This window comes from Cebus imitator, unplaced genomic scaffold (assembly GCF_001604975.1).
Source record: "Cebus imitator isolate Cc_AM_T3 unplaced genomic scaffold, Cebus_imitator-1.0 Scaffold176, whole genome shotgun sequence".
In the NCBI taxonomy this organism is placed as follows: domain Eukaryota; kingdom Metazoa; phylum Chordata; class Mammalia; order Primates; family Cebidae; genus Cebus; species Cebus imitator.
This window is the reverse complement of record NW_016107491.1, coordinates 359,483-383,647: the sequence shown is the minus strand read 5'-3', so window position 1 is coordinate 383,647 and position 24,165 is coordinate 359,483. Positions and strand designations below refer to the sequence as shown.

The window sequence follows — 24,165 nt, the reverse complement described above, 5'->3', positions numbered from 1 at the left end:
AAAAAAAAGAAAGAAACAAAAAGAAAAAAAATAATTTGAGATGAGTACAACAAATATTTATGTACAAAGATATGTACTGAAATATATGGAACTTTTAAGTAAAACAACAAATAACAATAGTTACTGTAAATTTCTGAGTTTTTATGTGTTGGGTTATATGATTAATGTTGTATATAGATTATCTCATTTATGTTTAAGTTCACAATGATATGTAGTTAGCATTTATTTCTAAATTTACCTACCACTGTGTTTGTAATAGGCAAGATTTTTCAGTGGAACTCACCTTTTATCATGTGGGGAAGCTGTGTAACTTGGGAGAATTGGCCATATTTGTGTCTCCAGGAATACTCCCTGATTGCCTTAAGCCAGTCAGTAATTCTGCACCCCTATCAATTGGTTAGCAATGTGCATATCACTTTATTTGCCCAGGTAAGAATAAACACTCAAGTTTTGATTAGGAATTGAGGTAGAAATTATCTTCTCCTCTTAGTTCTTTTTTTTTTTCTGAAACGGAATTTCGCTCTTGTTACCCAGGCTGGAGTGCAATGGCGCAATCTTGGCTCACCGCAACCTCCGCCTCCTGGGTTCAAGCAATTCTCCTGCCTCAGCCTCCCGAGTAGCTGAGACTACAGGCATGCACCACCATGCCCAGCTAATTTTTGTATTTTTAGTAGAGACAGGGTTTCACCTTGTTGACCAGGATGGTCTCGATCTCTTGACCTTGTGATCCACCCGCCTCGGCCTCCCAAAGTGCTGGGATTATAGGCGTGAGCCACCGTCTGCTTAGTTCTTAGTTATGTAAAAGGTACAATAAAAATTGAGAATAGGAAATTTATCAGTGAGAAAAAAATTGTGCAAAAAGCTAACTAGGCAAAAGCTAATGTTACATAAAAGAAATGCAAGTCAAAAACAATATATGAGCCAATTTTCATATTATAATTCAATTTTCCTATTGAATTAAAGTAAATTTCTAAAACCCTGATGTGTATATACAGTATAGGGAGGTTGGGGTGAGATTTGCATACTTTTTCACTTCTCTGAGAGTGTAATATGCCCTATTTTCCAGACAAAGTATTGTAATTATATACACACTTTGATCTGGTAATTTCCATTCTTCTTCATCTCCATAGTCAGATGTTTAGGCAATGATTTATATAACAGATAAAAAAATATATATGTAGAATATGTTATTCAATATTTTAAGTATTTTACAAACTTTTCAATCATTTCTTTCTCAAAGCAACACTGTGTTAGATTATATGGCTGACAAGACTAAGGCGTATCCTGTCAAGGCAATTAGGCTTATAACACTTTCCAGGCCAACTATAGTCATTTTAGTCACTTTTCTTCAATTCTACTCATCACAGTGTCTCTATATGGTTAAAAAAAAAAAAGAAAAAATCTTAAATATGGAACATTAGAATGGGCAAAAAAGTTATAACGTGGCATGTTATGCCAATATTATTTACTTGAAGACATTGAATGATATAAGAATGTGATTGTACTATAGGTGAAAAAAGGTAGGATATGAAATTGTGTATTGTATTAATTTGTATATATTGCTATAAAGAAATACCTGAGGTTGGGTAATTTATAAAGAAAAGTTTATTTGGCTCATGGTTCTGCAAGCTATATAAGACACAGGGTGCCAGCATCTGCTTCGGGTGAGGGCTTTAGGCTGTTTAAACTCGTGGCAGAAATTGAGATGAAGCCAGCATGAGCAGAGATGACATGGCAAGACAAGGGGCAAAAGAGAGAGAGGACGGAGGTGCCAGGCCCTTTTTAACAAACAGCTTTTACAAGGGACTAACAGAGAAAGAACTGTCATTACCACCAGGATGGCACCAAGCCATTCATGAGGGATCTGCCCCCATGACCCAAACACCTCTCACTAGGTGTTTAACATTAGGGATCATATATCAATATGAGGCTTGGAGAGTGAAATAGCTGAACTATTGTGTATGTGTAGTACAATTTCAGTTTTAGAAAAAGACTGTGTGGAAGGTATCTAAATATTATCTTTTAGTTTATCTTAATATAGATGATTTCTATTTTCCTTTATAGTTTTCTGATTTTCTAAGTGTTTTGTTCATACACACACACACACACTATAATTACGTAATATATATGTTTTTACTTCCTTCAAACATTGCTGGAATTACCCTTCCTTTCTCTAGTCAGATTTATTTTCTACTTCAAAGTCCCACTGGATTAAAAAAGATCCTCTACCCTGGTAATAATTTAGCTTTGCTATATATCATTCATTAAATCAAGTAAATTTTTTAATTGGGGCCAAATGTCACAAGTTTTGATCTATCTCGGTGTCTACACTATGCTTTCCATAAGAAGCTCTTAATATTGAGAGATAAGAGCTTTTGAAGAGTTAATCTTAAAAAAGAAAGAAGACTTTACCTTAACCTATTTAGACTAAAAAAGATAATAACCAAATGTTTCAAGGAAAGTGATTTGTGTTTTCCACTAATTTCAGCAAAAAGAGTGAATGACTTGATAACTATTCTCCTACTTTTTCTAATTAGAAAAATTTTCTGTCATTGAGAGCTCCAAAGCACTGCTGAAAGTTTCTCATCAAATGCAATGGAAAGCATTGATTGAATTTGATTTTAAATGGATAAATTTACAATTTTTATGTGTTTTGAAGATTTTGTTATGCCTCATCCACTATCACTTTTTCCATTACCATACTGAAAACTAAGGGTATGGAACTTAGAATGCATTTGGAAGAATAACAGGTGATATGAATTCTTGGTCCTAACTGATTTCTCTGGGAATAGAAAAACCCAGGACCAAAACTATCTTTGTCTGGTTCTATTCCTGTATAAATTAAATTTTAAAGATCTTTCCAGTTTTACATCTTATAAATATGAATGCCTTGAGTCTATTTTGCATTAGCATCTAAAAGATACACACAAATTTCTAAGAAGTAATCTGCTTGTCTCATCCCCTTCCTTTCATGTCTCTTCAGAGCCACATTGGCAACGCGATCTTCCTAAAACACATATCTCATTGCACTGCTTCCCTGTTTAATCATACTTCCATCACTTTTAGGGTAAAATGCAAATGTTATAACATGGCAGTCAGGAGCCTTCCTGATGTGGTCTCATCTTATTACTAAAGTTTTATATGAAAGAGTTACCTATACATATTCTATTTTAAAATCAAATATACTAATAGCCTATCCTTGAAGATGGAGTGTTCGTTCTTGTTCCTGCGGCTTTGTTTTTGATGTTTCCTTTACCAGTTGTGGCTTTCCCCACCTTCCCTACTGGACAGCTTCTATGAACTGAAGGTTAATGAGTCTTATGTCTTTCAGGAAGACTTTTCTTTAGCACCTAACCTTGCTTTATAGTCCTTATCACATTGACGCATGCAAAGGAGTATACAGACTTATTTTCCTCTCACTAGTAACTAAACAGCTGAGCATTCAGTTCAGTGAATATTGGTTTAATGAACAAAATTACTTATCTAGTTTTATTTTCCTTAAAGTATAGGGATATAGGTATGACTATTTGTATGTCATTTCCTCAGTGAGATGACTAGAATACACAGGAAATGATTGCTCCAAGCTACTTAAGACAATCATCCTAATCTCTCATTTTTTGCACCCCGTTGCTTAGAACATTGGGGTGAAAACATTTGAGGTGTCTTAAAGACATGCAAAGGCATTTGGACTTTGTTCTTTGGTAATATGGCCAAATTCCTTGTTAGAGAAATTATGTTTGGCTAGGGATGGCTAGGTGGGGCGTGTAAACTGGGAGAGAAAACAAATTGGAGATTGTCATATTAAATAGTATTGAATTTATTTAACTGCATGTAGGTGGTAAGGGAAATAAGAGGGATTAATAATGCCAGATTTCATGAGTGAGCAATTAGTGGGGATTGTACTACATACCTACTTGAAGTCAGAGGACAAAAAAATAAAAAATAGGAAAGAAAATCAGGGCCAAGATCTGATTTTATATATTTTGAATTTAGGAGCCTATAGAGGGTTAAAAACAACAACAACAACAACAACAACAAAAACAAAACAGAAAAACTCCTAAAACATTTTGCAAATTCCTGGACCCGGGCAAATAAGAGAATAACGTTTTTGAAAATATTTTAAGATCACGATAATGGTGATCTGTATTTCATATGATGACAAGTAGAAATACAATTTGACCTAACTTGTTTGTTTTGCTTAGTTTATTGCATGTGGAATATTTAAACATTTACCTGGTACATTATCAAATTGAAGCATTTAGTCATATTGAAACATTAATAATGCTTTTCTTAAAGGTACTGTTGGGGATAAAGGAAGTTTTAGTAAAGAAATAGTTGGCTTTAATTTCATATACATCTTCAAATTGTGTGAAAATGTGTAATAAATGGTGGCAAAACAGTATCAAATTGAGCATATTATATTCATACTAAAATTTTAAGAAGCATTTGAATTGGAAATCAGGATTTTATATTCTAAAATAAAAATATATTCAAAAGAGCAGCCCCTAAGCCAATCTCGGTTTTGCAGGAATATTCAAAGTGTTCTTTCTATGAAAAATATAATCATATCAGACATTGAATAATAGATCCCATTTGGAAACTATGTCATTTCCTGCAAGAAGAAAGAAGTAGGCATAAGTTAGTTCTTATATTTTGATGTGTGTATTTTTGTGCTCTTCTTTATTCTGTCACATTGCATAAAATATTCTAGTTTCAAAAGTATTTCCTGCATTATGACTGGGTTTCAGTCAATCCAAGATAAAAATAAAGGCTATGGGGATATTAAATTGAATTGACCATTTCAAGGACAATGTTTTCTTTTATTAAATTTTGGAATTAGAGCTATTGAGCAGTTTTGTTAACAATTATCTATCTTGATTAAGTTGAATTGACTATTTAAACAAAAATATTTTCTTTTATAAAATTTTGGAATGAAATGTATTTAAAGCTTTGATAACAATTATTTATCTCAAATTATTTCTCTCTAATTTCTGTTCACAAGATCAATAGTTATCACAAGAAAAATGGAAAAACTGTGTCATCCTAAAAAAGAACAAATTTTGTTCTTCCGTTCTCTTCTCTCATCTAAAACCAACAAACAAGAAAAATATGATCTGATAAATGACTGTGGAAATCATGACATAGTTTTATAGTTTACCTTTTAGCTATGTGTTGTGTTTGAAATTTCCTGTCCAGGATAAACACATCTATTTTTAGGGCTGGACGTATGTGATGATACAACATCTACATTTTGCAGAAAGGTGAAATGAATTGTATATTCATACATGCTAAGATCCAGTGAATGCTAAGAAAATAACATGACTTAATAAATAACAATGTTACTGAGTAAGCAAACATTATTTTTCACTAAAATTATAAAATATCAATATATGGCCTTAAAATATACTCTGCTAATATTTTAATTCAAAATTAAAATTGTTGCCTTCTGTAGTAGATGCTACTGATGATCAGCCTACAACCTTTTAGTGCTGTAGTGCAAACTGGCAGAATTTCTAATGCTTATCCTGAATTTCTTTATCTAATGGATTCTTTGGCCACAAGAGACCACTTTGCCAACCAAACAGGCTGAAAGTTCCAGGGAATTAATGCCCCTGGGAGCAGCCCTCAGCTAATGACTAATGAGGATTGGTGTCTAAATATGTTAGCTCTCATTCTTACAGTAAGTATATCTGAGGGGTATATTACACACTGGATGCCTGATTTTCCTCATTCAGATTAAGCTGCAGTTGCCAATAGTGTTATAGGTCTGATAATGATCTCCATTGGTAACAGGTTTCACTTCTTTCTTTTCATCCCTGATAGCGTTTCCTGGGATCATCTCCCAAATAAACTTCTCACATTGAAGTTATTACCTCAGTGTTTGCCTCCACAGCAAACTAAACTGAGATCCTTTCGTCCTCGAAAATGAAAAGCTGGGCATGATGGCTCACACCTGTAATCCACCCATCACTGTGGGAGGCCAAGGTGGGCAGATTTCCTGATGTCAGGAGTTTGAGACCAGCCTGGCCAACATAGCAAAATCTCCTCTCTACTAAAAAGACAAGAATTAGCTGGGCATGATGACACACACTTATAGTCCGAGCTACTCCAGAGGCTGAGGCAGAAGAAAACAAATAGAATGAGAAAATAGCTCAACAGGCTTCTGAAGAATATTGTGGCTATGATGGAAAAAGATGGCTTTCACAATATTCAGATGGCTTAGATTGAAACACAGAGGAAGGGATAAAATCATATTTGAGATTTGTCTAAGAAAGTCAAAAATATAGATGTGACATCATCAATGTCTGTATCAAGGAGTTTGTATCAATGTTATGGTGGGAGGCAGAGGTAAAGAGGTAGATGTGTTTCTCCATTCTTACCCCTCCCTCAAAAACAGCAGGTCTTTTTAGTGGTTTGGCAAAAGATATATGCTGTGAATTCTTCTGGTACTATTTGAATTTATGTCAGATGTACACTCGAAATAACCGAATTAAAGGAAGACATAATTTGTGCTGTTGTATCTACCCAGAAAGACCTTTTTGTTTTGTTTACTAGAATAAAAATATAAAAGTCTTAACCAATTAATATATCTATTCTAGTTATAGTATGATTATGATTAGAAGAATAAGCTATCTAAATGCCTTGCCATAGCAATCAAAGTAGAATGAAAATGAAAATAAACAAGTGTCTTCTAAAATTTGTTTTTACCTACTTAATCATCATCAACAGTGTATGTGCTTGGTTAGTCTAATTAAATAATATGTGAAACAGATAGTTGGGGCTACTTTGTTGCTTGAGGGGGAAAGGCATATATTGTTAAAGAACTATCACCAAGCCTTAATAGTAACATACCTGTGAGTTAAAACATTTAACACATCATCTAGAAATCTTGCGATTTTTCATTACCTAGGTATCTGTAACAATGTTTTCTAAATGTTTACATATTTTATCATTATTTCTTCATTATTTGATGACTTTCTTAAACATTTGCAAGAAGAATAAATAGAATTTTAAAAGATACACTGAACCTCTAAATTAAAATAAACGTGTAATTATTGATTAATTCTAACTCCAATTATATTTTTATTTTTAGTTGTTTGTGATTCCATCTGACATACATAGGAGAGACAGAGATAGAAGAATTCTGATGGCAACTGTATGATAGAAGCTATATAAAGTCAAGTGTCCATTTTCATTCAACTATATTTGAGCATAACCTGGTAAGAATAAATGATTGTTTATACATTTTCAATTATTTCCAAAAAATACTTCAAATTATAAAAATACTTTTATTATGTGTTGAATGTTTAAAAATATATTCTTATCTTGTAAAAATAGCAAAATGCATAAAAGTAAAATAAAATTAAAAGCACTAATGAGCCTTTTTTCTGAAGGTAACTTCTGTTATCATTTTGTTCTGTTTGTTTTGTTGGATTTTTCTTTTAAGCAAAGTTGCAATAATAGTATTATATTTAGTTCATTTTCATGCTGCTGATAAAGACATACTCATGACTGGGAAATTTATCAAAAGAAAGAGGTTTAATGAACTTACAGTTCCATATGGCTGGGGAGTCCTCATAATTATGGAGGAAGGTGAAAGGCACATCTAACAAGGTGGAGACAAGAGAAAACGGCTTCTTGAGACTCTGTGAACACACAGAGTCCCTACTGGGGCACTGCCTAGTGAGGCCGCAAGAAAGGGGCCACCATCCTCCAGACCCCAGAATGGTAGATCTACCAATGGCTTGCACCCTGCACCTTTGAAAAAGCTCAAAGTTCACAGATCTCTAGGGCAGGAGCAAAATGCCACCAATACATTTGCTAAAACATAGCAAGAGTCAGCTTGGCTCCAGTTCCCAACAAGTTCCTCAATCTCCACCTGAGACCACCTGAGCCTGGATGTCATTGTCCATATTATCAGCATTTTGGTCAAGGCCATTCCACTAGTCTCTAGGGAGTTCCAAACTTTCCCACATTTTCCTGTTTTCTTCTGAGCCCTCCAAACTGTTCCAACCTCTGCCTGTTAACCCAGTTCCAAAGTTACTTCTACATTTTTAGGTATCTTTTCAGCAGTGCTCAACTCCTGATACCAATTTACTGTATTAGTCTGTTTTCACACTGCTGATGAAGACATACCCAAGACTGGGCAATTTACAAAAGAAAGAGGTTTAATGGACTTACAGTTCCATATGGCTGGGGAGACCTCACAATCATGGAGGAAGATGAAAGGCACTTCTCACATGGCAGCAGAGAAGAGAAGAGGGCTTGTGTAGGAAAACTCCCATTTTAAAAACCATCAGATTTCATGAGACCCACTCGCTATCATGAGAACAGCACAGAAAAGACCATGTTTCAATCATCTTGCACAAGGTTCCTTCCATGACATGTGAGAATTGCGGGAGATACAATTCAAGATGAGATTTGGGTGGGGACATAGCCAAGCCATATCAATTATATACATTCTTTGTTTGTTTTATTATTTTTCTAACAAATTTGTTTTCTTCTATTCTTTGAGAATATGAATTAGTGTTTTGTATTTTCTATTATATCTGTTAATATATAACATGATTTAAAATATTTTTATGTTGTGTGTATTTATTATTCAGTGAATATTCTTATAGATCAAACAATCTATATATCACTTGGTTTGCATTATTAGCACTACTAAAATTGTTATAATTGGCTCAATGACTATGATCTTTTAAAGGCTTTTTATTGTTATTGCTGAGTTTGCCTTCAGAAGGTGGTAACAAGTTAAAGTTTTCATTAGCTTCTTTTGAAAATATTGAATCAGTGACTAATGTTTTCTCATTCAAATAATTTTCCTAACAAAACCTAGTTTCCAGCAATCCCATTACTGGGTATATAACCAAAGGATTATAAATCATTCTATAAGAAAGAGTTATGCACATGTATGTTCATTGTGGCACTGTTTACAATAGCAAAGACCTGGAACCAACCCAAATGCCCACTGATGATAGCCTAAACAAGGCAACTGTGGCACACATACACCATGGAATACTATGCATTCATAAAAAATGATGAGTTTGTGTCTTTTGTAGGGACATGGATGAATCTGGAAGCCATCATTCTCAGCAAACTGACACAAGTACAGAAAATCAAACACCACATGTTCTCACTCATAGGCAGGTGTTGAACAATGAGAACACATGGATACAGGGAGGGGAGCACTACACACTGGGGTCTGTTGGGGGGAAATAGGGGAGGGACAGTGGGGGGTGGGGAGGTTGAGGAGGGATAACATGGGGAAAAATGCCAGATATAGGTGATGGGGGGACGGAGGCAGCAAACCACATTGCTATGTACGTACCTATGCAACAATCCTGCATGATCGGCACATGTGCTCCAGAACCTAAAGCACAAAAAAATAAATAAATAACCTAGTTTAAGTTGAAAAAATATTGAAAATTAAATTAAAATTTTAAATTTTTGTTGTAAGCAGTAGCAATTCCTTACTCACCTGTATTCAGCAAATATATTCCCTTACATAACTAAGCCTAGAGGAAAAGTGAATATTATAAGGCCAGGTGTGGTGGCTCATGCCATTAATACCACACTTCGGGAGGCCTAGTTGGTGGATTACCCGAGATCAGGAGTTCAAGACAAGCCTGGCCAACATCATGAAACCCTGTCTTTACTAAAAATACAAAAATCAGCTGGGCGTGGTGGCAGGTGCCTGTAATCTTAGCTACTTGAGAGGCTGAGGGAGGAGATTCACTGGAACCTGGGAGGTAGAGGTTGCAGTGAGCCGAGAATGCACCACTGCACTCCAGCCTGAGCAACAAGAGTGAGACATTTCAAAAAAAAAAAAAAGAAAGAAAGAAAAGTGAATATTATACATGTAAAATCTTCCACATTGTTTAAAAATGCACCATTTAGAAATATTATCAAGTATACATTTATTCAACTAATATTTATTAAAAACTTATTATAGTTATCAAGCACTGTGATTAGCAATGGTAATGAGGATGGCAAACATTAGAGAAGGTAAGGCACATAAATAGTTCCTTGTCACTTCTAACTTTCAATAAAATATGGCAAGATAAGAAATACATTTTGGTTCCTTATGTTTAAGTAGGCTGTATGAAGTGCCAAGAAAGAAGTAAAATAAAAGGGCAGTTTGTAATGATAACAGTTCTAGCTTGGGAATTGAGAAACTTTCAGAAAAAAAGACTGCTTGTATTGTGCTTTTTAAGGTAGAGAGGACACTGGCAGGCAAACATTCAAATGGAGATTCAACTTGGAGCAAAGGTACCGGGCTGGCAAACTATAGGGATGGGAGGGTCAGGAAACTGGAAAGAAGGTAGATATAGCAGAGTAGTTGGAAATGTGTTTCATGATTTGGATTTTTATAATTAGGCATTTGTGTTTCATTATTATATCATGAGGAACAATTGCCAGGAAATCAGATGAACCATACCATCCTTTAGGAAGTTTAATCTAGGCCAACCGCATTGGCTCATGCCTGTAATTCCAGCACTTTGGGAGACTGAGGCAGGTGGATCGCTTGAGGCCCACTGCTCCCTAAATTAGTTCCAGCACCGGTTAGTGTAAGGCCTTCCCCTGTAGCCTGAATTGCCAGATTCTGTGGTAGGATTGTATACCCTGAAGGCAGTTTATCCTACTCCCACATTCTGGAGACTTGGTTTTCTGCCTGGCTTAAAAGATGCAGGCTGTAGCCTACCATTTCTTTCAAAGCATCTGTGATTTCTTTCAGTTTTCTTGTTAAGTTCCTGCTTTGCTTCTTGTAAGAAAATTCACAATGTGACTATCTACATACCATTTTTTCTTTCCAAGTGAGTGAGGCACGGTAACAATGCCATCAATCTGCCACCTTGTATAAAAATGAATTTGTTAATACATAACTATGAGTAGGTATGTTTTTACAAGTTCAGAACCTACCTTCTCTAGAATATCATTCCCAGCTTTTGGAATCTGGACCAGATCCTTCTATGTGCTGTGAACCTTAACACCATGTACATTTCTTTATCATAGCACACAGTGTGTGCTTGTCTATTATCCCCTGAGAGTATAAGATTCTTGAGAATTGGGTCATTATTTATGATCACAGATATAAATTTAAATCTAAATAAAACTTACTGAAATTTTTTTAATAGAAGATACTCCATAAATTTTGCTTATATGAAAAGTTGAATCTGTGCCCATTGTTTATTTGTCTTAATTATCACTGACATAGTCTTACCAGCTTATTACAGTGTTTATGAATTATCTCACAGTTCCTGTGGACCAGGAATGTGGGTACAGCTTAGCTGGTACCTCTGGCTCTAGGTGTCTCATGATGTTGCAGTCAAGCTGTCGGCTGTAACTATAGTCATTCACAGCCCAACTGGGGCTGAAGAGGCCAATTCCAGACTCAGTCTCCATGGAGCTGCCTTATGATATAGAAGCTGACTTCCTCCTGAACAGTCAATCCAAAGAAGAAAAAGTGATCACCCATGATGGAAGCTACGTTCTTTTATAACCAAATCTAGGAAATGTCATCCCATCTGTAGTGAGTTGAACGGTGGCTTCCAAAAAGATATGTTTAAATCCTAACCTGGAGTACTTGTGAATGTGACATTACTTGGAAAAAGAGTCTATGCAGGTATAATTAAGGATCTTTAGATGCAATCATCCAAGATTAATTGGATGAACTCTAAGTCCAAAAACATGTATCTTTAAAAGATACACACAGAGGAGAAGACCATGTGGAGACAGAATCAGTGAGTGATGTGATACAGACACAAGCGAAGGAGGAGTCACCAGAAGCCAAAAGAAGCAGGGAACAAAATCTCTCCTACAGCCCGGGGAGAAAGTGCTGCCTTCCAACACCTTGATTTCAGAGTTCTGGGTTCCAGAACTATGAGAGAATGAGTTTCTGTCCCTTTAAGCCATCCACTGGTAACTGGTAATTTGTTATGGCAGTCACAAAAAACTAATAGACCACCATTGTTGTAGTTATCTATTTTTTAGAAGTGAGTCACTAGTTCCAGCCCACAATCAAGAGAAGGGATCACAACAGGACATGAATACTAACAGGGAGAGATCATTGGAAGCCATATTCGAGGTTACCTATTCCATCTGATTATTGGGAACCTCCATTTCTGTGTTGTATCTACATAGATGGACTAAAGCCAACAGGTCAGATATTAGAATCATTATCTCACATTTTTAAAAATCATGATCTTTCACTTGTATTTTTTGTTTCTCTGATTAAAATTACTATTCATTTACATAGTCAAATTGGAAAACTTAGAGTCAAAGGAAATTCCTTCCATTTTTAATACTCAAAATTTTTCATTGATTAATTAGTCTTTTTATTTAATGCTTTAAATTTTTATCATTTTCCCCTTTCTTTTTAATTTTATGCCTATAGTTTATAGGCTTCTGTGATCTATTTTCAAAAGTAGGAGAATAGCCACTATCTATAGAATTATATAAAATTTTAGAAATATATTATGTTCTTTCAATTTTTGCTTGTCTTTGCCTATAATTATTCTTTCACTAATTATTTGTTTTTTTAAAAATATCCAAAGTACCTAGTAGAATGTCTAATATTCATGACCAGCACAGAATAGTTTTTTATCTGTTGTAATCTAATGTTAATGATGAAAGAGTTGTAAAAAGGAGAGACCCAAAACTCAGTGCAATTGCTCAGCTGATAGACTAGCCTAAAATGGAAACAAATGAAAGAGAAAGGAAATTTTTGGGCTGATTATGGAGGAAGACTAAGAAACTTAAGGGTAGGCTGAAGGCACATGTAAATTTAATGGAAATGTGTAGAAGAGTAGAAGGTCAAGAAAGTGTGACATAAAGAGAAAGTTTTGGTTTTGAGACAATAAATGAACTTTAGATTCAAATGTGACCATAATGTTTTACGGTTTAAGAAATTTTAAAAAATACGGGCTCATTGACATACTATGCAGAAACTATGAAAAAAATGATAGTCTTTCAGAATAATGAGGAATAGCGTAAATTAGTAATAGAAATGTGGGAAATACAAGAATGTGGTAGAAAGGAGCTGGAAGAATTTCTTCTGCCTCCTTTGTTGCAAACAATAAGACTACTGGCACTCTCCTCTGAAGAGAGCCTCTAGGGAAATTTTCAATGGAGAGCAGATTCAAATTCTATTCAGATGTATTATGTTTTATCAGCATTTAAATACAAAAATAAACATTTATTGAAGAAATAAAAGAAAGTGATTTTACTTTCACTGACTTTTTAGAGGATCTATTTAGTACATGTATATATGTAATACATCTGTTAATTATGATATTCAAATTAATCTTCACCTATATAATGTTAACACTGTTTTTTAATGAAGAGGTTTAAAGAAAAAGAGTTCTGTATATTTATGTAATATGTAATTATAAGAAATGGTCTCTTTATAAATTAATTGCTATCTGAATGAAATGATAAAACCTAGAAAAGTGGCTTTTTCATCAATATGTTGGTCTCTGTTGCAAAGTGATAAACTATAGAGGCCTTTTAAAATCTAAACTAGTTATTCATGGTATGATGTATCATTTATTATACTGCTGCTATGATGTATCATTTATTATACTGCAGTCTTTGCTTTTACAGCATGATTTATATTGAGAAAATTTAGGGAAAAATAAAATATTTTCATGAGAATAACTTTTGTATATAAAACGTGAGCTAAAGAAGGGAGAAGAGTAGGATTTGCATTAATATGTACAATGCATGAAAAAATTGAAGTGGCTATCTTAGAGAATTGGCAAATCATGAATTTTAAATTGCATAGTTTTATCAGTTAGGTAGCCTGGCAATCTAAACTAGAAACTTTTTGATCAGGCTACCATCTGTGAAACAATAACTATTTATAAAAGCAATCTGTGGTATGTACTAATCACATTTACATTTGAAGAGTCTCTTATTCTTAGATCACAAGTAACAGAAACTCGTTCTATTTAAACAAAAAATGCATTTTGCTGAAAGGATATAACTTAGCACATAAAATTCGGGAGTAGTCAGATGAAACCGTTCTCAGAAAAGACAGGAGTCAGACTGTTCCAGGCATCTAGAGATCAGAAAGTGGAAAGAAACAGCAGTGGATACTTCTGTGGAGCTAAATATGGACCAATAGTATGTTTTAATGTTCTTCCTTTCACACTCACAAAGGGAGTCAGCATGGCTGAGTTTGAATCATTTGTCAAGGAGTCATGGTACTTTGATTAACATTTCTCACAAGACTGCCTGTACTTGGAGAGAGTAGGTCCTAAAGGGAAGTTTAAAGTTCTGGAACTAAGACAGAGAGTGAATCTAGGGGCAAATAAAAACAACTGATGCCTCCTATAACTCTTTTTCATAAGTGTTATTTAAAGCCATCAAACTGGCCAAGTGCAGTGGCTTACATATGTAATCTCAGCACTTTTGGAAGCTGAGGTGGGAGGATCGCTTGAGGCCAGAATTTTGAGACCAGCCTGGGCAGCATAGATCCCCGTTTCTACAAGAAATTAAACAAAATAAAAAACAAAAACAGAGCCATCAGACGGTAATAACAATAAAATTTCATATAACAAAGATTTTGCCAGCAAAATGAGTAGAGATTAAATAATAATGCTGCTTAGTTCTCAACAGGTATCTACTCTACCTTGAAAAAATTTGTTCTCCCTTCTGTACAACATATTTGTATGTACTCATTGCCTATCATACGTCAATTGCTGCACTTGACAATCAGCATAAAATTATAAACAATGGAGCTATTCCTTGCTTTTTATGGAGCTTATAGTCCAGTGAAATAGAAATAAAACCACTAATGTATTGCAATAAGTCTAAGATAGGAGGCATATTCATTTTCTTGGGCTACCATTGCAAAGAACCATAAACTGAGTGGCTGAAAACAACAAAAATTTATTGTCTAATAGTTATGGAGGATAGAAGCTTGAAACCTAGGTGCCAGCAGGGTCACTCTCCCTCCAAAGGCTCTAGGGGAGGATGCTTCTTTGCTTTTTTTCCAGATTCTAGTGGCTCCTTGTATCGCTTGATTTTAGGCAACTTATCTCCAGTCTCTTTCTCCATCTTGAGACGACCTTTTCCCCTGTGTTTCTCTGTATTCTCTCCTCCTCTTATAAATATATCATTCATTGTTTTTAGGGCCCATCCTAAAGCCAGAATAATTTTATCTTAAGATTCTGAACTAATTGCATCTACAAAGACCATATTTCCAAATGAGGTCACACTCAAAGGTTCTGGGTGAACATGCACTTTTGTGGGGTACTATTGAACTACCATAACAGGATACATTGTTCTGTTGGTGCTACTAGCAGGGTCTGGGTAAGAGGTAGAGAGGAGAGATGATGATGACAAGGCTAGTGGAACAGATGATAAGGGAACACATTAAGGGATTTGACATTATCTTGAATGTAATGGAGTGCCACTGGAGGGAATTAAGCAGGGGGGGACCTAATCACATTTGTGTTTTTCAAAAATCATATTGGATACAATGTGGAGCTAAGGGGTAACTAAGTAATGCTGGAAGAAAAAAGCTAGCTAGGAAATTATGTAGTAATTTAGGTTTGAAATGATGGTGACTTGGAGAAGGACATGCTGTTGGGAATGAAGAACAATAAATGGAATTCTGGTATGTTACCAATAGCAGAATGGGCTTTGTGTGAATCAGAGACAAAGGATGGTAGAGAAATCATGTGTAATATGCCCCAGACTGCTAGCTGCTGAGACTATGTGGATTAAAGTCCTAGGCTCTGAAAGTGTGTGTGTGTGTGTGTGTGTGTGTGTGTGTGTGTGTGTGTTTGTGTGTGTGTGTGTGAAAAGGGTGGGGGAGAGAGAGAGAGAAAGACAGAGACAGAGACAGAGACAGAGACAGAGAGAGAGAGAGAGAGAACCTGGGAAGTAACTAATGGATCAGTTTTGGGTATTTCTTTTAGTTTTGGTTGCTGTGGGACTTCTAAGTGAATATGTTTAATAGGCAGTTGTCTAGTTACCTGTATGAGACTAGTGATGTTGAATAAATAAATCTTTGTATATTAGTATATAAATGGTACCTCAATTTGTTAGTGGGTTGAAAAAAAGTTTATATGATTACTGTATCCAATAAAGGAGTATTATGCAGAATTAAATAACATGTAGAAATAATTTTTAATAGCATGTGAAATAATTGTTATAAAAAGCTAAGTGAAAAGAAAAAAACTAGGACACAGCTGTATCTATAATAAGATCTCAATACCATGTATTTGGCTCCCTTTAATCATAAACACTATAAGTGAACGCACTTAAATGTTAGTAGGGGCTATTTCTGGGTGTTTTTATTTATTTATTTTTACTTATTTTAAGAATATAGTGTGTTCAATGAGCATATAATACTTTTATAGCCAGAAAAAATCCAATTTTGTAAGGTATTAGCACATAAAATATACCTGAAATTGGATATTTATAGCATGGTATTTAAAAAAATGAGTGATTAATTTCAAAGACTGAGCATCTTTTAACTTATGAGAAAAAGTTGTGGGAGAAAAGGGATTATATCATGTGATCCAGGTATTTATAAAACACCTCAATAAGTATATGGGGATAGCATTGTGTGTCCTTAGGTTAAGTAGCTATTTGATAAATCAGGATAAAAATACTACTTTTGAACATAAAGTAGAAAACAACTTAAGCTTGAAGCATTTTTACTTGATTTTGCAAACCATATCAGTGAATGAGCAATTTAATAAGACACAGAAATAGATCATTTTATGTAAGTTGTCATCAGTAATAATGCCAGTTTGCCTTATGTAAGGTGATTAGACATAACATTCCTCTGCAGATTTTACTAATTTCTGCAAGATTTTAATGGTATTTAGATCTCTGGAATGCAAAGCTAGAGCTTTAATATTAAATCTACTTTACATATCCATGGGTTGTGCCATGAGAACAAAACATATCTGCACTTTCTTCTGTTCGCTCCCTTCCCCTCCCCCTCCAAGTTTCAGAATATTAATTATTTCATTAACACATAATGGATGGTGTGATGATGCATTTAAAACTCTCAGATTGATTTTAGGCTATTTTGAGGGTAACACGATAATTAATGCCTTGTAATAACTTTAATAAAAGTTTAAAAGCTGGCTAGTACTTACAATAAGGAAAATCATTTGATACTTAAGTAGGAGGTTTTATTTTGTCCTTCAAATTTTTGAAAATAGCTTAAATATTATTTGCTTTGACTTCTCAAGAAAATTATTTACTAATCTTGGCCTGGGATAAAGTATAAAAATTTGGCCATTTAAGTAAGTTAAAAAACTCAAGCATTCTTTTACTTGCTAATTGCTATGAAATAAGCAGACCCTCTTTTTAAAAAAAATAATTTTGAATAGATTCTAGTAATAGATATACTAGAATTAAATTTCTTGGTTAGTTATTTTATAAGAATATAATTAGTAATAGTTATGATGGAAAAGAAACAAGCTTAGCTTTCAATAGAGATTTTGACTCTTTTAAAGTGAGTTTACATTACTTATACCATTTAATTATACTATGATAGGAATGTTTAAATGACTTGTCCTATACAAAATTTTGGCTTATGAGTATAAATTTGGCCTTCCTCTAGAATATCTATCTGCTTAATAGGCCTTTTCTTTCCCCTTTCTAGAGTGGAATTTTCTGAATTCCTGAGTGAGTTTCAAAATCTGCCATAGGATTTTTAATAGTAATAATAATTATTATGGCCAATAATTAGCATATTACAGTGTATGTGTCAGGCACTGTCCTAAGATGTCTACACAAATTGACATATTTAGTCTTCATAGGGAAATTTTGAAGTAGGGAATTTAGCTTACAGTTGAAAAAACTTATGTACAAAAAGGGAAAGTAAATTTACCTAGGGTCCAATGGCAAAGATGGGATTAGAACCCAGTTGTAGTTCTTGTTTTATTCATTACACTGTACTGCTTGTACAAGGCATACACTAACATGAGAGAAAGTATTTCAATCCAAAAATGTCAAACACCTAGTTAGTATTCCCTTGTCATCTTATTATGAGACTATCTGACATTCAGCCCTATGCTAGATGTGTTACATCTTTAATCTTCTCCCACACTTTCATACCCTCAACCCCTCATATTTCATTCATTTCAGATTCCTTAACTCCTCTCTCCTAATATTGTTTTATATACATGTTTTCTAGTATGTATCATTAGAAAGAGATTTCAAGGTAAATCTCTTACATTTTTAATTAAAAAATGAAAATATCATTTTGAGATAACAACACATAAATATATTGTTCTGTGCCCTAAATTAACATGAAGGAAAACAACAGTAGTAAATTCCAGATAATGAAATGATTCAAAGAACTTTTAGTATCCCCTTTTATAATTTAAACTTACACTTGATAAATTTAGGATAAAAAAAGCACACACAGTAATCTTCCACTTATACTTCAAATTCTTGGATAGAAGAAAAAAACAAATATATATAACTTACTTTATAACTATGTAGAAAAATAAGTCAGAGAACTCTCAGTAGACCAAAAAGTATGAGGTATTTAGAAAGGAGACTCTGTTAGATTTGAGAAGGAAGCCATAGCTAAATATATGCACAGAGAAGACTCAACCAAAGGTGGCTGTGGCACTAAGCCTGTAACATACTCAGAAATGGTAGGCTCCTGATTTTTGGAATAGCAGTGAGTTCAGAGAAGTAACTCATTGCTTAGTTGGAACACAGCAGAGAAGCTATCAGGTATTCAAGCCTGAAAATCTCCTGTTGATCTTCTGTGGTCTAGACAGTAAGGTTATGAGTTTGGATTAGAGAAAAACAATGAAGTATTCAGATGATTAACAATGGTGAGGAGGATCAGGGAACTCATTTCCAGTACACTCACTACTAAGATTGCCCTTTTTCAATGTGTCTCACCATTCCCCTACTCTCACTGAAGATAGATTTTAGCACTGAGATAGAAAGAGTTAATAAAGTAAGCAGAGTGTAATAAATATGTAACAGCAGAGGAATCGAAGTATTATTCCTTGAATAAAAGGGAGTCAAGGAGAAAAAAGTGAACAAAAAATTTGATCACTAATATTTTTTAAAGAAACCCTCAATAAGTTCAAAGTTGTAAAAGTAGACTGGTTGTCAGCAAGATGGGCTTTCCAGTGCTTGCTCCCCCATGGAAACATCAGCCAGGATCTGGGACCGCTCCAGCTGACTCGGGGTCCAGACCAATCTCAGTAGATCCCAGAAACTGGGCTTAGCCCCATAGACCTAGGATCCAGAACTGCCCCCATGAATGAGGTTTCAGACTGGTTTCTGTGGCCCCAGAATTAAGACCAGTTGATTGCAGACCTATCATCTAGGTTAGAATCCAAACATACATGCCCAGCCTTGTCTCATGGATTCAGGCTCCAGGTTGGTCCCCAAAGCCCCAGGCTCCAGGCCAGCAGCCATAATCCCAGCCACCTGATTGGCCCTCACGAACTCAGACATCATGCCTTTCCCAGCACTGGTCAGCTACAGGCTCTAAGCTAGTTCTCATGGCATCAGGTTTTAGTGGACTCATGGTCCACACCTGTTCCAGCACACCCAGGCTCTAGGCCCACCCCTATGGTCTGAGGCTCCAGGGTCACTCCAGTCTCAGGTCAGCCTTCACAGACTTAGACTCCAGACCTGTCTTACTGCCTTGCTGGCCCCTGTCAATTCAGGCACAAGACCTACCCCAAATGGCAGATTAGCTCTGCTGGACCCAGGCTTCAGGCCAGCCCTTTGTGATATAGGTTCCAGATCCAATTCCACAGAACATTTAACAGCTCCATGTCAGTGGATCCAGGCTCCAAGCTTAAATTTATGGACTCAGGCATCAGGCTTGCCGATGCATTGGTTTAGTTAGCAGGCCACCCTACATGAGGACCCCAGCAGCAAGTCCTTCTGTGGACCATACCAAATGGTCTATCCAGAATTCCTGGATGGGCTGACTGGTGAAGGCTTACCCAAATTAAGTTGGTCTGCAAAGACTGGAAGAGTCCTGGTTTCCTCAAATGTGCAGATATCAACTCATGCCATAAGGATTACAAAGAATCAGATAAACATGACATCACATGACAAAATAAAGTTCCATTAACTGACACTAAAGAAATGCAGATGTATCAACCAACTGACAGAGAATTCAAAATATAGTCATGCCACTTAAGGATGTTGATACTTTCTGAAAAGTGTGCATTGTTAAGCAATCTCATCATTGTATGAACATCATAGAGTGTACTTATGCAAATCTAGAAGATATAGCCTACTGTGCCCCTGTGGTATAGCTGGTTGCTACATATACCTATATGGTATATACCATATAGTATTGCTACAATATACCTATATTGTATAGCCTGTAGCTCCTAGGCTACAAACCTGTACAGCATGTTACCATACTGCCTATATGGAATACTATAGGCAGTTGTAACACAATCATAAGTATTTGTGTGTCCAAACATAGAAGAGGTACAGTGAAAATACTATATTATAATCTTATGGGACCACCATTATATATTTGGTACATCATTAACCAAAATGTTCTTATGCAATACGTGACTATAATTGTTTTAGGAAAGCTCAATGAAGTTGAAGAAAAATACAAAAATACAATCCAACAAAATTACAAAAATAATGGATTACTAAAATAAATTTAAAAGAGAGGTCAAATAATTTTTTTAAAATAGAAATTATGGAACTGAAAAATACAACAAATGAAATAAAAAATTTATTAGTGCCAGCAGCAGAATTGATCTAACTGAAAAAAAAGAATCTGTTAAATTGAAAGGCTATTTGAAAATATACAGTTAGAAGAGAAAACAAAACAAAAAGAATAAAAATAATGAAGAAATATTGCAGAACTTATGGGACAGCATCAAAAGAACAAATGTTCAAGTTTTCAGAGTTCATGAGGGATAAAAATACAAAGGGGAAGGAAATTTAAAGAGTAAGAAAACATGTTTAAAGAAATTTATTTAAAAAAGAAGACAAAGACAAAAAGTGGAAGAAAACTTCTGAGGCTGGTAAGAAATATAAATATCCAGATACAGAAAAATAAAAAATGTCTAACTAGATTAATCCAAATAAAACTGTACCAAATTATATTATGATTAAGCTGTAAAAATCAAAGACAAAAGAGAATCCTGAAAGCAACAAGAGGAAAGAAACATATCACACATAAGGGAGTTTCAAAAATGCTAGCAGCGAACTTCTCAGGAGGGACATTACAGGCCAGCAGAGAGTGGTATGGTAGCTTCAAAATGCTGAGGGAAAAAACTGTCACCCAAGAATATTTACCAGGAAAAGCCCCCCTTTAGAAATGAAGGAACGATAAATACTTTTCACAATAAACAGAAGCTGAGGGAGTTCAGCACCACCAGAACTATCTTATAAGAATTTGGTAAATGAAATTCTCCAAGCTTAAAGAAAAGGATGCTAATTACTAACGTGAAAACAGGGAAATATAAAATTCACTGGTGAAAGTAAGTATACAGTTCAATTCAGAATATTAGAATCCTGTAGTGGTAACATTTAAATCACTTATATCTTCAGTATGAAAGTTAAAAGATAATACTTTTAAAAAGTAGTAATAACAATAATTATTTAAGGGATACACAGTGTAAGAATATGTAAATTATGACATCAAAAACATAAAATGTGAGTGATATGGTAAAAGTATAGCATTTCTGCATGTAGTCAAAATTAATTTTATTAATTTAAAATATCCTTTTATAACTATAAGGTGACTTATGTAAGCCTGATGACATCTACAAAGCAAAAACCACTAGTAAATGCACAAATAATAAAAAGTAGGAAATCAAAGCATACTGTCAGAGAAAATAATTGCAAAGGAAGACAGCAACAAAGGGAGAAAAGAACAAAAAATGTACAAAACAACCAGAAAAAAATTAACAAAATGGCAGTAGCAAATCATTCCCTATCAGTAATTACCTTGAATGTTAACAGATTAAATTCTCCCATCAAAAGACATAGTGAATGTATTTAAAAAACAATTCCCAACTATATACTTTCAACAAGAGACTTACTTAATTTTTAAGTACACACAGAGATTAACAGTAAAAGGATGCAAAACAAAAGTCCATGCAAATGGAAACCAAGAGAGCAGAGCTAGTGCTGTGATTTGAAAGTATACCCCAAATTTAATGTTGAAAGCTCAATCCCCAAATTCACATGTTTACTGGAGGTAGGGCCTTTGGGAAGTAATTAGGATTAGATGAGATTATTAGGGTGGAATCCATGTGATGGGACTGGTGCCTTTATAAGCAGTAGAAAAGAGACCTGAGCTAACACATTTGCTCTGTCTTGCCATGTGATGCCTGCCACCATTGTTACGATGTAGCAGGAAGGCCCTCACCAGATGCCAGCACCATGCTCTTGGACTTCTCAGCCTTCAGAACTGTGAGTTGAATAAATGTCTATTGTTTGTTATTTACTTAGTGCATGGTATTCTGTTAGAGCAACAGAAAATGGAGTAGGACAGGTAAGTATACTTTTATCAGATAAAGGAGACTTTAAGTAAAAAACTGTAAAATGAGAAAAATAAGGTCACTATATAATGACAAAGGGGCCAATTCATCAAGAAAATATAAAAATAGTAAATATGTATGTACCAAACATTGGAGCAGTTATATATACAAAGCAAATATTAATAGATCTGAAGAGAGAAATGGGCTGTAATACAGTAATATTAGCGGGCTTTGATAGCCAGCTTTCAACAATGGATAAATTATCCAGACAGAAAACAATAAGGAAACATTGGACTTGAACTACTCTTTAAACCAAGTGGACCTGACAGACATATAAAGAAGATTCCATCAGAATATACATTTTTCTCAAGTGCATGTGGGACATTCTCCAAGATAGATCCTATCTTAGATGATAATACACGTAATAACAAATTTAAAAAGAATGAAGTCATTTCAAGTACCTTTTCCAGCCACAATAGTATAAAACTGGAAATCAACCACAGGAAGAATTTTGGGAAATAAATATGTGGTAATTAGACCAAGGGACCAAAAAAGAAATTGAAAATTAAAAAATATCTTCAGACAACTGAAAGTTAAAGCACAACATACCAAGACTTATAGATTGTAGCAAAACAGTTCTAAGAAGAATGTTTAGGGCAGTAAACAACTGTATCAGAAAAGAAAGAAAAACAAATAAGCAACCTAATATTACACCTTAATGATCTAGCAATAGAAGAAAATTCTAAGCCCAACTCAGTAGAAGGAAAAAAATAATAAAAATCAGAACAAATAAATGAAATGGAGAATAGGACAACAATAATGATAAGCAACAAAACTAAGAGTTGTTTATAGGAAAGAAAAATGAATCAACATGCCTTTAACCAGACTACAAAAAAAAAAAAAAAAAAAAAAAATAAAAAAAAAAAAAAAAATAAAAAAAAAAAGAGAGAGAGAAAACTCAAGTAAGTAAAATCAGAAATGAAAGAGGAGACACTACAACTGATACTATGGATATACAAAGGATCATGAGAGACTACTATGAACAAATTGACACATTCCTAGATATATTCAACTTACTCATGCTAAATTGGGAATAAATAGAAAATCTGAACAGACCAACAACGAATAAGGAGATTGAATAAGTAATAAAATTTCTCCCATGAAGGAAAAGTCCAGGACTTGATGCCTTCATTAATGCATTCTACCAAACATTTAGATAAGAATTAATATTAATTCTTTTCAATTTTTTTTCCAAAAATTGAAGAAGGAATACTTCCAAACTCATTTTATGAGGCCAGCATTACTCTAATACCAAAGCCAAACAAAGTGACTACAAGAAATAAAAATTTCAGGCCAATATCCCTGATGAAAATAGATGTAATAATTCTTAACAAAATACTAACACACTGAATTCAACAGCATGTTAAAAAAAAGCATTCACCATAGTCAAGTGGGAATTTCTTTGGAAATCAAGAATGATTCAACATATACATATATAATAATGTAATATAATACAACATAGTAACAGAATGAAATCCCTATAAAAACCACAAAGGACCTTGAATAGCCAAAGAAATCTAGAGCAAAATGAAGAAAGCTGGAAGTAGCACAGTACCTGATTTCAAAATATACTACAAAGCTCCAAAACAAGATGGTTCTGGCATAAAAAACCAGACACATAAGCCAA

The 24,165-nt window shown here is 34.5% G+C and overlaps 1 protein-coding gene across 20 annotated transcripts in view; it reads left to right on the top strand.

Annotated features, from left to right (window-relative positions):
* The window catches only part of GULP1 (GULP PTB domain containing engulfment adaptor 1), a 288,807-nt gene that overhangs the window by 80,673 nt on the left and 183,969 nt on the right, over window positions 1-24,165 (top strand). For all 20 annotated transcript variants that reach the window (XM_017545041.1, XM_017545039.2, XM_017545022.2 and 17 more), the window contains one exon: window positions 7,094-7,220. The gene's annotated coding sequence lies outside the window, so the exon portion shown is untranslated. The remainder of the gene's footprint in view (window positions 1-7,093; window positions 7,221-24,165) is intronic.